At 36.8% G+C, this 14,532-nt stretch overlaps 1 pseudogene; it reads left to right on the top strand.

Moving 5' to 3' along the window:
• The first annotated feature begins 7,189 nt into the window (after window positions 1-7,189).
• On the top strand, window positions 7,190-7,567 carry LOC102983045 (elongin-B-like; annotated as a pseudogene).
• The last annotated feature ends 6,965 nt before the right edge of the window (window positions 7,568-14,532 follow it).

The raw sequence follows: 14,532 nt of genomic DNA, 5'->3' as shown, positions 1-14,532 counted from the left end.
TCCCCTGCATCAGCAGGCAGACTCTCAACCACTGCACCACCAGGGAAACCCCTATTACTACCTTTTACTGAGTGCTAATTATAGCATCATTCTGTTATGTGTTTTTTTTTAATAAATTTTATTTATTTATTTATTTATTTATTTATTTTTGGCTGTGTTGGGTCTTCGTTGCTGTGTGAGGGCTTTCTCTAATTGCGGTGAGCGGGGGCCACTCTTCATTGCGGTGCGCGGGTCTCTCACTATTGCGACCTCTCTAGTTGCAGAGCACAGGCTCCAGACGCGCAGGCTCAGTAGTTGTGGCTCATGGGCCTAGTTGCTCCGCGGCATGTGGGATCTTCCTGGACTGGGGCTCGAACCCGTGTTCCCTGCATCGGCAGGCAGATTCTCAACCACTGCGCCACCAGGGAAGCCCAGTTATGTGTTTTAATTCAAGGTAGGATTTGTGGGACTATAGTTATTTACATTTTATGGTAGTTCAGAGAGATCAAATATCTTGTCCCTGATGATATTGCCTTTAAGTTGTTTAAAGTGGAAAATGGTACCAGACCCATCTCCCTGCAAGGTCAGTATTCCTAATCATTCAGCAATACTACCTCTCATTTAGGTAACCATAATGCTTATCTCTAAAGATGAATAACTGTGTCCCTCAAGGAGCTTCCAAACTAATAACGTTGTATAAATATGTGATAAATCCCCTCTAAGGGCTTCTTTAAAGGTAGTCTACCAGGATATAGGATCAAACTAATTTGATTATATAATATGACAAGTATTGTCATATTATATGCTGTTAGTGTTGTTAGGGTTCTCCATATTGACTAACTTTAAAATCAATCTTTGGGATTTTCTTTGAGTAAAAGTCAATAGGCAAAAGCCTAGAATCAATTTTTCATAACCCCCACTTTCTGCACGTTGAGTCCCTGATAGATCCATACCCAAGTAATCATGTGGCCTTTGTAGTTTGGTCATCTAGGAGAAACATGTGCCTTTGTAACTGTGCCCTCTTGGGATCCCAGGCCAAGGTAAAGACATGGCTCGGTCTGGTACTTGTGATGTAAATTATGCAACATCTCAATCCTGACACAAATTTTATAAAGATATATCCTTTGTCTACATCCCAATATCTTCTCCAAAGCCTCCAAATTTAGTTCCTTCTACCCACCTAAACAAGCCACATCCAGTAAATAGCAGCTGAGTCATTTACAGGGTAAATGAAGCCTGTAAGTCCTCAAACGCATTGTCACTTATTCTTGAACAATAATCCAAAGCCTCATCATCCCTTGGTGAGCTCCAAACCAGTCATAGTTTATAAAAGTTACATCTAAGATAAGGTGGATGCATGCAATCCAGGGAATATGCAAAATGATTCATGAAATAGTAGAAAAAAAATTAAGAACTTTCATTATATTTATTTTATGTTAGCATTTAAAGCTTTTATTTTGGGGTATGTTTTATAAAATAAATTATATGTAAGTATAGTGGTACATTTAAATTATATAGTGATATATTATAATATTATAATACACAAATACTGAGAATTTGCATGCAAAAATATTTGACAATTTCTGATCTATAATATTATTAGGCTAAAGAATTCTAGGTGGAAAGTATGTGGCTACTTATATCATACTATAAATCCATATGTATTTATACATCAGTTATCTAAAAATTACGTAAATCCTATACTGTAAAGAGGGGGCTGAAACTACTGATGTTATACATTAGTTTTCAATCAATCGGTAAAAACCAAACTTCTAAATCCAAGACTCTCTTTTGAGACAAGGAAAAATGCAGAATGAGCTTTTCCATCTAAATGCCTTTACTTATAAGGGAAATGATAAGGAAGTGGAGGAGGTGTGTTATATCTCAGAACAGTATTTTTCAGCAAGTGCCCCTGCATGTTACTAGTTATTCTAAAGGAAGAGAGGGATTTGTTAAACAGATTTCTTTACTAGAAGAGTTCTTGGAGCTCTTAATAGGAGCTCATGATAGGCAGTGTGAATATCTAGAGGCAGAAAATATTGGGCAAAGTTCTTTAACCATTCTATCATGCTTTTGAGAAGCATTTTATGGGGATGGTACATCATTGAATGTACTTAGAAAATGTTGGCTAAAATAAGTTGTTTTCTCTGAAGTTTTCTGCCCAGAAGCCAAATCTCTACCCTTAAATTAGTGTCCATTCTAATTTAAGCTCATTCCAGTGTAGTGTAGGCCTTTCCAACAGTCAGGATAGTCTTTCTCTTTTCTCTTCTACCTCATTCCCCTTACACTCAATAAATATTTATTGAGTACTTTTCATCTATCCAGTACTGTGCTAAGAATAGGAAGACAATTGTAAACCTACATGATCTTTGTCCTAATTGAATTCAATCTGATGAGAGAGATAGACATTATATATATAATTATTTACAGTTGTTATAAGTGAGAAGTTTTAAGTAGGTATTACAGCGATACTGGACTTAAATTTGATGGGTTAGGGAAATACACATGAAGAGGTGGTGTGTCTGCTGAGACATAAAGGAAGCGTTCTAAGTGGACATGTGAGGAGCAAGAGAGCTCCTGAAAGAAGAAACAAATGTGTGAATGCTCTGAGATGGGAGAGATTTGGATATTGTCACCATTAGCTAAAGGGCTAATGTGCCTGGGACAGAGTGGATGAGGTGGAGAACAACGTGGAATGAGATGGCAAAATCAATAAGAACCAGATTACACAGGGCCTTGAAGGCTACATCAAGGTTTTGGGGTTTAATCAAGAGCAATTGGAAAGTATGAAAATGTTTTAAGTAAGTAGTGACAAGCTCAGAGGTCTCTTTAAAATGATCACTCTGGATGTTGTGTGGATAACAAATTTCAGGGAGACAAGAAAAGACACATTTCCAAATACCTCTACATAAACTCCACAAAGATAGGGATGCTTTCCCCTCAGAAAAGTACTCAAGCATCTATGACAGTGCTTGGTACATGGTAGAAACCCCATATATATTTGCTGAAAAAGGGAATTAAGGTATATCTTGTTAAGACTCCATTTTAGCAGTTCAGGCAAAAATGTTAGTATGTTGGACTTAAAGTTGACAGTGTAGAGAACCCTAGACATGTGATAGAGATGCCTGGTAGGAAGAGCAACAGCACTTTGTGCTTTTGGATGGTGAACAACCATTGGTTGGAAGAAATCTTAAGTTATTTTCAACACAATTTTTGTGATTGATGATTGGCTTGATCTGCCTCTACTTTCTGAAATATGTGCATTTCAGTGTGAGACAGTCTTTTGTTGGAACACTGGCAGTGTACATATATTGGAGGTATGAGCAATTCCTAGCAGCTCAAATGCATCTCACATCATAGGCAGGTGTCCACTTAGCCTATGAACTTGAATAGCATTGTTTAGTCACTTTTCAGTTTCCAGTTCATTTGAACTTTAAATGTTTCAAAATTAAAACAAACAACTACAGAATCTAACTTTAAGTATTTCATTTTATTTATTTATTTATTTATTTTGTGTGGTACGCAGGCCTCTCACTGTTGTGGACTCTCCCATTGTGGAGCACAGGCTCTGGACGCGCAGGCTCTGCAGCTATGGCTCATGGGCCCAGCCGCTCTGCGGCATGTGGGATCTTCCCGGACCGGGGCATGAACCTGTGTCCCCTGCATCAGCAGGCGGACTCTCAACAACTGCACCACAAGGGAAGCCCAAGTATTTCATTTATTATTTTAAGTCTATATATTTTTTCAGATTTTTACATTTTTTCTTTTTATTTATTTCTTATTTTTCAGTTTTATTAAGGTATGATTGACAAAGGAAATTGCATATATTTATGTTGTACAATGTTATTTTTTTAAAGATGTACAATGTACTAATTTAGTATATGTGTATATCACTGAAATGATTACCACAATCTGATTACTTACATAAATTGCTTCACGTAGTTACCTTTTTGTGTGTGTGAGTGGTGAGAACACATAAGGTTTACTATCTTAGCAACTTTCAAGTATACAGTATACAATTGTTAACTCTAGTCATCATGCTGTACATTAGATCTCCAGAACCTATTTATCTTTGTCTTGTTTTTGAATTTTATTTATTTTTTTATACAGCAGGTTCTTATTAGTTATCCATTTTATACATATTAGTGTATATATGTCAATCCCTATCTCCCAATTCATCACACCATCACCTGCCACGCACCACTCCCCACCCTTGGTGCCCATATGTTTGCTCTCTACCTCTGTGTCTCTATTTCTGCCCTGCAAATGGGTTCATCTGAAGCATTTTTCTAAGTTCCACATATATGCGTTAATATACAATATTTATTTTTCTATTTCTGACTTACTTCACTCTGCATGACAGTCTCTAGATCCATCCACGTCTCTACAAATGACCCAATTTCGTTCCTTTTTAGGCTGAGTAATATTCCATTGTATATATGTACCACATCTTCTTTATCCATTCATATGTCGTTGGGCATTTAGCTTGCTTCCATGACCTGGCTATTGTAAATAGTGCTGCAATGAACATTGGAGTGCATGTGTCTTTTTGAATTATGGTTTTCTCTGGGTATTTGTCCAGAGAAAACCATAATTCAAAAAGACACATGCACTCCAATGTTCATTGCAGCACTATTTACAATAGCCAGGTCATGGAAGCAAGCTAAATGCCCAACGACATATGAATGGATAAAGAAGATGTGGTACATATATACAATGGAATATTACTCAGCCTAAAAAGGAACGAAATTGGGTCATTTGTAGAGACGTGGATGGATCTAGAGACTGTCATGCAGAGTGAAGTAAGTCAGAAATAGAAAAATAAATATTGTATATTAACGCATATATGTGGAACTTAGAAAAATGCTTCAGATGAACCCATTTGCAGGGCAGAAATAGAGACACAGAGGTAGAGAGCAAACATATGGGCACCAAGGGTGTTCATTTGCAAATATTTTCTCCCATTCTGAGGGTTGTCTTTTCATCTTGTTTGTAGTTTCCTTTCCTTTGCAAAAGCTTTTAAGTTCGATTAGGTCCCATTTGTTTATTTTTGTTTTTATTTCCATTACTCTAGGAGGTGGGTCTAAAAAGATCTTGCTGTGATTTATGTCGTAGAGTGTTCTTCCTATGTTTTCCTCTAAGAGTTTTATAGTGTCCGGTCTTACATTTTGGTCTCTAATCCATTTTGAGTTTATTTTTGTGTATGGTGTTAGGGAGTGTTCTAATTTCATTCTTTTACATGTAGCTGTCCAGTTTTCCCAGCACCACTTATTGAAGAGACTGTCTTTTCTCCATTGTATATCCTTGCCTCCTTTGTCATAGATTAGTTGACCATAGGTGTGTGGGTTTATCTCTGGGCTTTCTATCTTGTTCCATTGATCTATATTTCTGTTTTTGTGCCAGTACCATACTGTATTGATTACTGTAGCTTTGTAGTATAGTCTGAAGTCAGGGAGTCTGATTCCTCCAGCTCCGTTTTTTTCCCTCAAGACTGCTTTGGCTAGTATTGTCTGAAGTCAGGGAGTCTGACTCCTCCAGCTCTGTTTTTTTCCCTGAAGACTGCTTTGGCCAGTAGGGGTCTTTTGTGTCTCCATACAAATTTTAAGATTTTTTGTTCTAGTTCTGTAAAAAATGCCATTGGTAATTTGATAAGGATTGCATCGAATCTGTAGTTTGCTTTGGGTAGTATAGTCATTTTCACAATACTGATTCTTCCAATCCAAGAACATGGTATATCTCTCCATCTGTTTATATCATCTTTAATTTCTTTCATCAGTGTCTTATAGTTTTCCTCATACAGGTCTTTTGTCTCCCTAGGTAGGTTTATTTCTAGGTATTTTATTCTTTTTTGTGCAATGGTAAATGGGAGTGTTTCCTTAACTTCTCTTTCAAATTTTTCATCATTAGTGTATAGGAATGCAAGAGATTTCTGTGCCTTAATTTTGTATCCTGCAACTTTACCAAATTCATTGATTAGCTCTAGTAGTTTTCTGGTGGCATCTTTAGGAGTCTCTATGTATAGTATCATGTCATCTACGAAGAGTGACAGTTTTACTTCTTCTTTCCAATTTAGATTCCTTTTATTTCTTTTTCTTCCCTGATTGCCATGGCTAGGACTTACAAAACTATGTTGAATAATAGTGGCAAGAATGGACATCCTTGTCTTGTTGCTGATCTTAGAGGAAATGCTTTCAGTTTTTCACCATTGAGAATGATGTTTGCTGTGGGTTTGTCATATATGGCCTTTATTATGTTCAGGCAGAACCCATTTATCTTTTAACTGAAAGTTTGTACCCTTTGACCAACATCTCTCCATTTCTCTCACCTCCCAGGCCCTGGCAACCATTTTTCAACTCTTTCTTTCTATAAATTTTTGTTGTTATTGTAAATGTGATTGTTTTCTTAATTTCTTTTTTTGGAGAGTTTATTGTTAGTGTATCAAAAATGCAGTTGATTTTTGTATATTGATTTTGTATTCTGCAACATTACCAAATTAATTTATTATTTCTAACAGGTTTTTTTTTTTTGGTGGAGTCTTTAGGATTTTCTCTATATAAAATCATGCCATTTGAAAACAGAAGCAATTTGAGTTATTCTTTTCCAATTTGGATAAATCTATGTAATTGTGAAGAACCATCCACATACTATTCCAAATACATATTTTATAATCTATATATTGTTTTAGGTAATAAACAAATAAAATAGTAAATAATGTTTCAAATAAAAATGAGGTAAGTGCCTGTTATGTGGTGAATTGTCTCCCCTCAAAATTTATATTTTGAAATCCTGAATCCCAATATGTCCCAATGTGATCTTATTTGGAGACAGAGCCTTTAAAGAGGCAATCAAATTAAGATGAGGCCCATTAAGGCAGGTTCTTATCAAAGATAAAGGGAAATTTGGAGATAGACATATACACAGGGAAAACACCATGTGGACACAAGATGGTGATCTACACGGTAAGGCAAGAGGCCTGGAACAGAGCCTTCCCTCACAGACCTCGGAAAGAACCAACTCTACCAACACATTGATTTCGAATGTCTAGTCGCCAGAACTGTCGGTCAATAAATTTCAGTTTGCAGTACTTTGTTAGGGCAGCCCTAACAAATTAGTATTATATCTGTAATAGCAGCAACTTAAAGTCTTTAACTACTAACTGTTATTTGTGCTTCTTTTTCCGGTTAAATCTGCTGGACTAGGGAGAGAGGCAGCCGCCGTGATGTACATGTTCCTCATGATCCGACGCCACAAGACCACTATCTTCACGGACGCCAAGGACTCGAACACCTTGTTCGAGCTGAAGCGCATCATCTAGGGCATCCTCAAGGGCATCCTCAAGTGGCCACCAGACAAGCAGTGGCTGTACAAGAACGATAGGCTTCTGGACCATGGAAAGGCATTGGGAGAGTTTGGCTTCACCAACCAGACAGCACGACCTCAGGCCCCAGACACTGTGGGGCTAGCCTTCAGGGCAGATGAATCCTTTGAGGCCCTTAGCATTGAGCCCTTCTCCAGCCCACCTGAGCTGCCGGATGTGATGAAGCCGCAGGACTTAGGAAGCAGCGCTAATGAACAAGCTCTGCAGTGAGAGCCCCCCAACAACTTCCCCCCACCAATCAAAGAGATTCGGGTGTCCAAAAATAAAGAAATAGCCAGATTTAACAACACATACTAGTTGCTACTGAGTACAGTATAGAATAGCTCTGCTGTTTACAAAAATGTACAAATTGTATTTTAAATGATATTTTAAAGTTGGAAAAGTGTTGGAAAGGAGGAATAGAAATCAGCATTTCAGCCAAGGCCTGTTTCTGTCCCTTTATTATTGTTAGAAATATAAAAAAACAGAATGAATACTATTTTATATTGAGAAGCCTGTTCTTTCCCTGTGTGGCTGTTCAGAGTAAATATTATTGGCAAGGTCACTGGAGGATTAGCTTGAGATGGTGCAAATGTTATATGAAGTCTCAGCATTTTGCTTTTTCTCAAACATGTTTTTTCCCATTTAGCTATGAATATACCCACTTCATTTTCTTTAGAAAAAAACATTTTCTTCATTATGACTGAGTCATCATTTTTAAATGTATTTAAATATTTAATGGTTGAAATGACATAAAGAACTATTTTAATTTATTTCTTCATTTTGGGGGAATTGGAGGATATACAATTTAAATAATAATACACAACGGTCTAAGGGTTATCTTGAATTTAATGGTGTTAAATTAGCACGATGCAGATCAAATCTGTATTTGTCCTCAATGTTTTATCTTAATCAGAAGGTTCAATACTTCAAAAAATTTTTCCGATATTATACCCTAATTTTTAAAATCACTGTTAATGCAGATGCTACAAAAAGCTAGATCCAAAGTTATATTTCTTCAGTGTTTGAAAAATTACATATTGTTCTCTTTTCATTATTTATAAATTGCCTGAAATAACAGTACATATAATGGAAATTGCCAACAAAATTGAAGATGCAACTCTTCTTTTAATAGACAAAAAAGGTTTTACAGAATAAGTTGAATCTGAGTTCAAGTAAAAAAGACTCTGTGTGGGTGCACGTATGTATGTGTGTGTAAGTGTTTGCATACACTAAAAGAATAGCATGAGGCAAACACAAGAGCCATGGTGAGTACATTTTTGAAGATAAGTATATTTGTCTGATTAAAACATAGATTTGATGTTGATGAGACCTGAGTTTCATTAGAATATACGTGTGAGGAGAGATTACTGCAGGGCTCAAATACCAGTAATGAAGTTGTCCCTGAGGCTAACGATAATAGAGGACTTATTACAGAGAATCTAGAGTCTGACAACCTGCCTTTCTACTCTGGCTTCATGATTTCCTACCAATTGCATTGCATGCTCTTGCCCTGATTTATTTTTATAGCATGTATCACTCTACCAAACATTGTTATAAGATCCTTTGTTAAATTGTTTTATTAAAATGTTTAAATTTTTAATGGCCTATTTCCCCAAGAAAAATTCCCTGCTTCTAGGACAGAACTTTGTTTTGTCCACTGTTACTTCCTAGGTGCTAAAACCATGCCTGGGACATTATAAAAACTCAATAAAAATGTATTGCTTGGATAGATGAATCAGTGACCTTGAGCAATTGTTTAAAGTATCTCTCAGCTTATATGGATATGGTGGTTATGATTATTATATTAATAATAATAACAATAATAGTACACACCTAGTGGTATTACGAGTATTACACATAAATACACCAAGCATATAATATATGCTAGTGTTTTGCATATAATATATGCTCAATACATTTAAACATTGTTTTACTTATTGCAGATTTTTGCATTGAAACCAACATTACAACAACATTCTAACAGGAGTCTTGTAGATTTATTTTAGGATGTTGATCATTTGTAAGGTGTTCATTAAAAAGTGAAAAACTCAGGAGTATAATAGGTACATAGTCCTGATCCTCATGAAACAAAAATGTTACTTGAAATTAGACTTAAATGTAAAAATAATGAAGATAATGCAAGAATTAAATGTAAAAATAATGAAGATAATGCAAGAATTGTGAGATCCAGGATATACCAAAGCATTTGAGAAAAGAAAAATACCAGTGAGAGCAAGGGCAAGATGCAAGAAAGTCTCCAGGAAAGGTTTCGTGGGAGAAGAGAGGGTTTGAATTTGTAATTGAATAGGCTTGATCTGAATCCATGAAGAAGATCTTTCAATGGGAGAGGAGCAGCAAAGAAGAACAGAGTTCAGCTGGAATGACTATGGGATAAAGGTGAGCATGCTGTTGATGAAAAAAAAAAAAATTGGGGCATTTGGAAGAGGACTATACTTGCATATGCAGGATAACATGTTCTTGAGGGAACATGAAGGATACTGTTTTAGCCCATTTAGGTTGCTGCAACAATATCACAGATGGGGTGCCTTATAAACAGAAATTTATTTTCCCACAATTCTGGAGTCTGGAAGGGCAAGATGAAGGTGCCAGCAGATTCAATATCTGGTGAGGACTCTTCCTGGCTCAAAGATGGCCATCTTCTTTCTGTGTCCTCAAATGGTGGGAGAGGTGAGGGAGCTCTCTGGGTCTCTTTTATAAGGACACTAATCCCATTCATGAGGGCTCCACCCTCATGACCTAATCACCACCCAAAGGCCTGGCCTCTAAATACTGTAATTTTGATATTTTTAGGTTTCAGCATATGAATTTTGGGGGGATACAAACATTCAATCTGTAGCATGTGTATCTTCAAAATTCTATTCTTCCTTCAAAATTAAGAGGTGAGGGAGCTCTCTGGGTCTCTTTTATAAGGACACTAATCCCATTCATGAGGGCTCCACCCTCATGACCTAATCACCACCCAAAGACCCCACCTCCAAATATCATCACGTTGGGGATTAGGTTTCAACATATGAATTTGGGGGGGCACAAACATTCAGTCTATAGCAGACACTGAAAGTCAGGCAGAAGAGTTTAATTTTTATGTCATAAGAAAGAAGTAGTTACTGCTGACGTGTGTGTGTGTGTGTGTGTGTGTGTGTGTGTGTGTGTGTGTGTGTAGTAAAATGTCATAACATCACCCAGGAGGACTGGAATTAAGTAAAGAGCTCAGAATAAGGAAAGCTTTGGTGGGAGACAATATTCATGTCCTTCATCCCATCCTCTATTTTCCATCCTCTTTCTTACCAGCATGACCATTCTTGGATGTAGACCTAATTATGCACTTGGCTGCTCAAATTCTGATCATCTATCCCACCTGCAGGGTCAAGTCCAAACTCCTTATCAAGTAATTCAAGATCCATAGTAAACCATGCTCAATATCTTTCCAGTCTCATCTCCTAACAACACTTCCAAACCCAAACAAGTTAAATAAACCCTGCCCTCTGCCCCACAGGCACACCAAAGTTCTTGCCATTTCTTTAAATAAGTTATGAATATTTATTGCCTGGAATAACATTTCTCTTTCTATTATGCCTCATATGACTTTCAACTTATCTTTCAAGACCCATCTCAAATGTTGCCTCTCCTTTTAAGCCTTTTCTAATATTGTCCCATGCTTCTCTGGACTCCTTTTCTCTTCCATAACAACTTAAACATCTTGAACTTGTAGTATATAACTTATTTAAATTTTATGTTTAACTCATGTTAAATCATGAGTTTCTTGAAGTTCAAGCGACATTGCATCTATAGTGCCTGCCAGGGTAGTGGCATATTCTAAGAAATTAAATCGTTGATGCTTAATATGTAAAATGTCATGACAAGTGGAAGGCAAATGCATACAAAGCACTGGAAACACTTATATTTTAAACATGAAAAAAATAATGTTGCTACATAGAGCAATAGGGTCATTAGTAAGTAGAGACTAGGTGTGGACTCTAAAGGAATGAACATGAAGGAAAATAAATATCTGATTAGAACTTGGGTTTTGTGACATGAGAGGAGCAGTGAAATCACTGGATCAGGAAACAGTGATCAAGAGAGTAATCTGAGAGGTGGGTGGAGAATAAGAATGATGTGGCACAGAGGACCTGGAGCAGAATGCATTCAAGAAGATAATGAACAACACTATCAAATGCCTCTGAGATACCGAGGGAGTTGAGTCTGAGAAATAATCAGAAGGGAGTAATTGCTAATTTTAGAGTGAGAGATTTAAGCAGTGTGATTGGAATAGAGGATGTGGAATTCAGATAACATAGAAAGTTGTTGAGCAGGAATTACAGTTTTCATAAGTGGGTTTCAGTCATGTCCACAGCTTCAAAAACAGGAAATAGAATGTTGTTAAGTGTGAGCATACTATCTCCAAGGTTTTTTTGTTTGTTTGTTTGTTTTGATGCTACTGCATTCTAAAGGATGAGTTTGTAACTTCAAGTTCAGTTATGGGAAAAATAGAGCATATATAAAGTTGGGAACTCCCCAAATGAGATTTTCATTCTCTCATCTGTCACTTGTGAATATTTCAGAGTTAAGAATTCCCTTTATAATCTTTGCTTTTCTTGTAGGTAATTCTACCCTTGGACATATTTTCCTTTGCATAATCTCTAAAAGAGTTAGACTTTGTAGGTGAGTTCTGCAGAAGTACTGAGAGCAGCATTTCCCAAAATATGGAACACTAGTGCCATAGGCTGTTAACAGGTATTAAAGGAAACAAAGTTATCCTAGTCAAATGTATTTTTGAAATGTGAGTTGAAACAAACTCAGACAGCTTTTTTATACTGCAGCACTCCTCAGAACCTCTACTATATCCGCTGTGACTATTGAAGAAATATATATCATTGCCGTTGTTTCTCAAACATTTTTGACCAAGAAATCATTTTGTCAGACACTCACTTTGGGGCGTACTGCCCTAGACATATTTTATCTAATATTTTCCATTTCCTTTTTCCTCAAACTAAATGTTGCATTATATTCATATGTTGTACAATGTACTATAAAAATAACTCAGTAATAATAATATTTATACATAAATCCACTGCCTTTCTTCCTTCCCTCTCCCTCCCTTCCCCTTCCTTCCCTGATATCTTCCTTATAAAAATGAGATTGTTTCAATGGACTTTCTAGTTTTTATTTAAATTAATGAATTTTTACCAGTGAATTGGATTTCAATTAATAACTATATATGGAAAAAAAATATAAACAATCACTCCTGGGAAACGCCATTCACAAAATCTGTGGGACTGAGATATCTAAATTCCCTCATTTCCAGTTTGTAAGTTGTAGAATTGTAGGGTTCTAAATTTCTTTGAAAACATCTGAGGGTTTGAGGTGCTGGCATGAATCAAATTCTTCAGTAAAACAAGGATATTGAATGTGCTTTTAACTTGAACACTTAGCATTGCTATGATTGTCTCGCAGCTCTTTAATCAGATCTTGACTGCAGTAGATCTCATCATGTGGATTCATGAGGAGGGCATATGTCCTTAGCAAAGACATGTAGGATGACTCTGCATTACATCACCACCACCCACCTTCATTTATATTCTGGAAAAAGACAACCTCTACCAAATGTTTCAAATTTTTATTCTGCTTTAGTCTCATACAGATACTTCTCAGTAATGTTCTTATCTCATCCACAGTGACTTTTTTGTTTCTCTACTTTGTTCGTCTGCCCTTCACTGAAGTTGTACAATCAACCCCTCCTACTCCAAGTCAGCTCTGGATATATGATCCCCTCACTTATACCCCTCACCCCTTCTCCTGCTTTTGTGGCAGTTTCCTTGGTGCCCAGAGGCTGTCACCTTGTTTCATACTGAAATCACTTATGTTTCCCCTGTTTTTGATTTACAGCTTTTCCCTACCTCTCAGTGCTTTTTCTGGGATTTGTTTGGCCTCCCTACATTTTTTAAGCCACTACAAAGGAACATTGACATTGTCTATTTAAATTATTCAGATTGTTTTTTATAAAGACATTCTTTTGTGAAACTTACCTTTCCAAATTCCAAGGTAAATTGACCACTTGGAATTCTGCATTCCTGTGGTCTGAAATTCTTATGCTAGCTCAGCAGAAGAATATTGGAATGTTGGGGCAGAAACTGTGATAGTCTTCTCTGTGTAGTGATAAGATTTAATCACTCCTCTTGGGACACCTTTTCCCAGAAGCCCTTCCCCTAAAAAAGCCCTGTGTCCCATCCCTGCTCCTATTGTCTCCCCAAAAACAAAAAGAAAGGCCACCCCTTTCCATAAATGGGCACCTACTTCAGATAGAGCTATTTAGGCTGAAGTCACAGGATGTCTGAAAATACCTATTTCACAAGCATAAAACACTCAGTGATTGAAATAGAAAACTCAGCCTTAAGTGTTTCATTAAAACCACTGCAAATACTATGCATAACAATTTACACAGAACTCATGGAGCTGCTTGTTTAATAAATGAGGTTCATCTATAGTAAATGGCTTGGTGCAACCAAAGTGGCTCTAATCAAACTGGGGACAGATGAGTTCTGTATATGTAGCTTATTTCATTAATCTACTACTGTTTAGGGTTCACAGTCAATGACCAATTGATATTATTTGTGACAACACTAAATAAAATAAGTAAAGGAAAATAAGTTGCATAATGTATTGCAGAGATAAATCACACCCCAGCATGTGCGGAGATGAAACCCTCCAGCAGAAGCACTTAGCACACCTCATTTGATTCCCATTCGTCAGCCTCAGTGCCAGTGGCTCAAAAAGAATGCAGAGGTAAATGAACACCAAAATATGATTTACAGAGTTGGAAAACAGTCCTACCCAAATAAATCAAGGTTCCACTCCATTTCAGGCATTGGTTTATTCATAATACAGGGCTTTTACAATCAAACCCACCATTGTAAACAAACCCCCATGAAACACGTATCTGCCCCAGGAGATAGTCATGAAACTGTGTGCACACAGAGAGCAAGGTTCAAAAACAATAGCATCTATTGGGTGGATTGAAAAAGGAAACAGGCAGCATGTTTTAAAAGATCTTGCTGGTTTAAGCAATAATATTGTTGCGATCTGCTCACATTGTTAGGGCAGGAGAAGCTACATCAACTTTCAGAATATGTAAATTTAAAATGTTTAGCCAGACTGTGTTTATATACATAGCTTTC

Source organism: Physeter macrocephalus, chromosome 4, assembly GCF_002837175.3.
Source record: "Physeter macrocephalus isolate SW-GA chromosome 4, ASM283717v5, whole genome shotgun sequence".
NCBI lineage: Eukaryota > Metazoa > Chordata > Mammalia > Artiodactyla > Physeteridae > Physeter > Physeter macrocephalus.
This window is presented reverse-complemented; position numbering and strand designations above follow the sequence as displayed.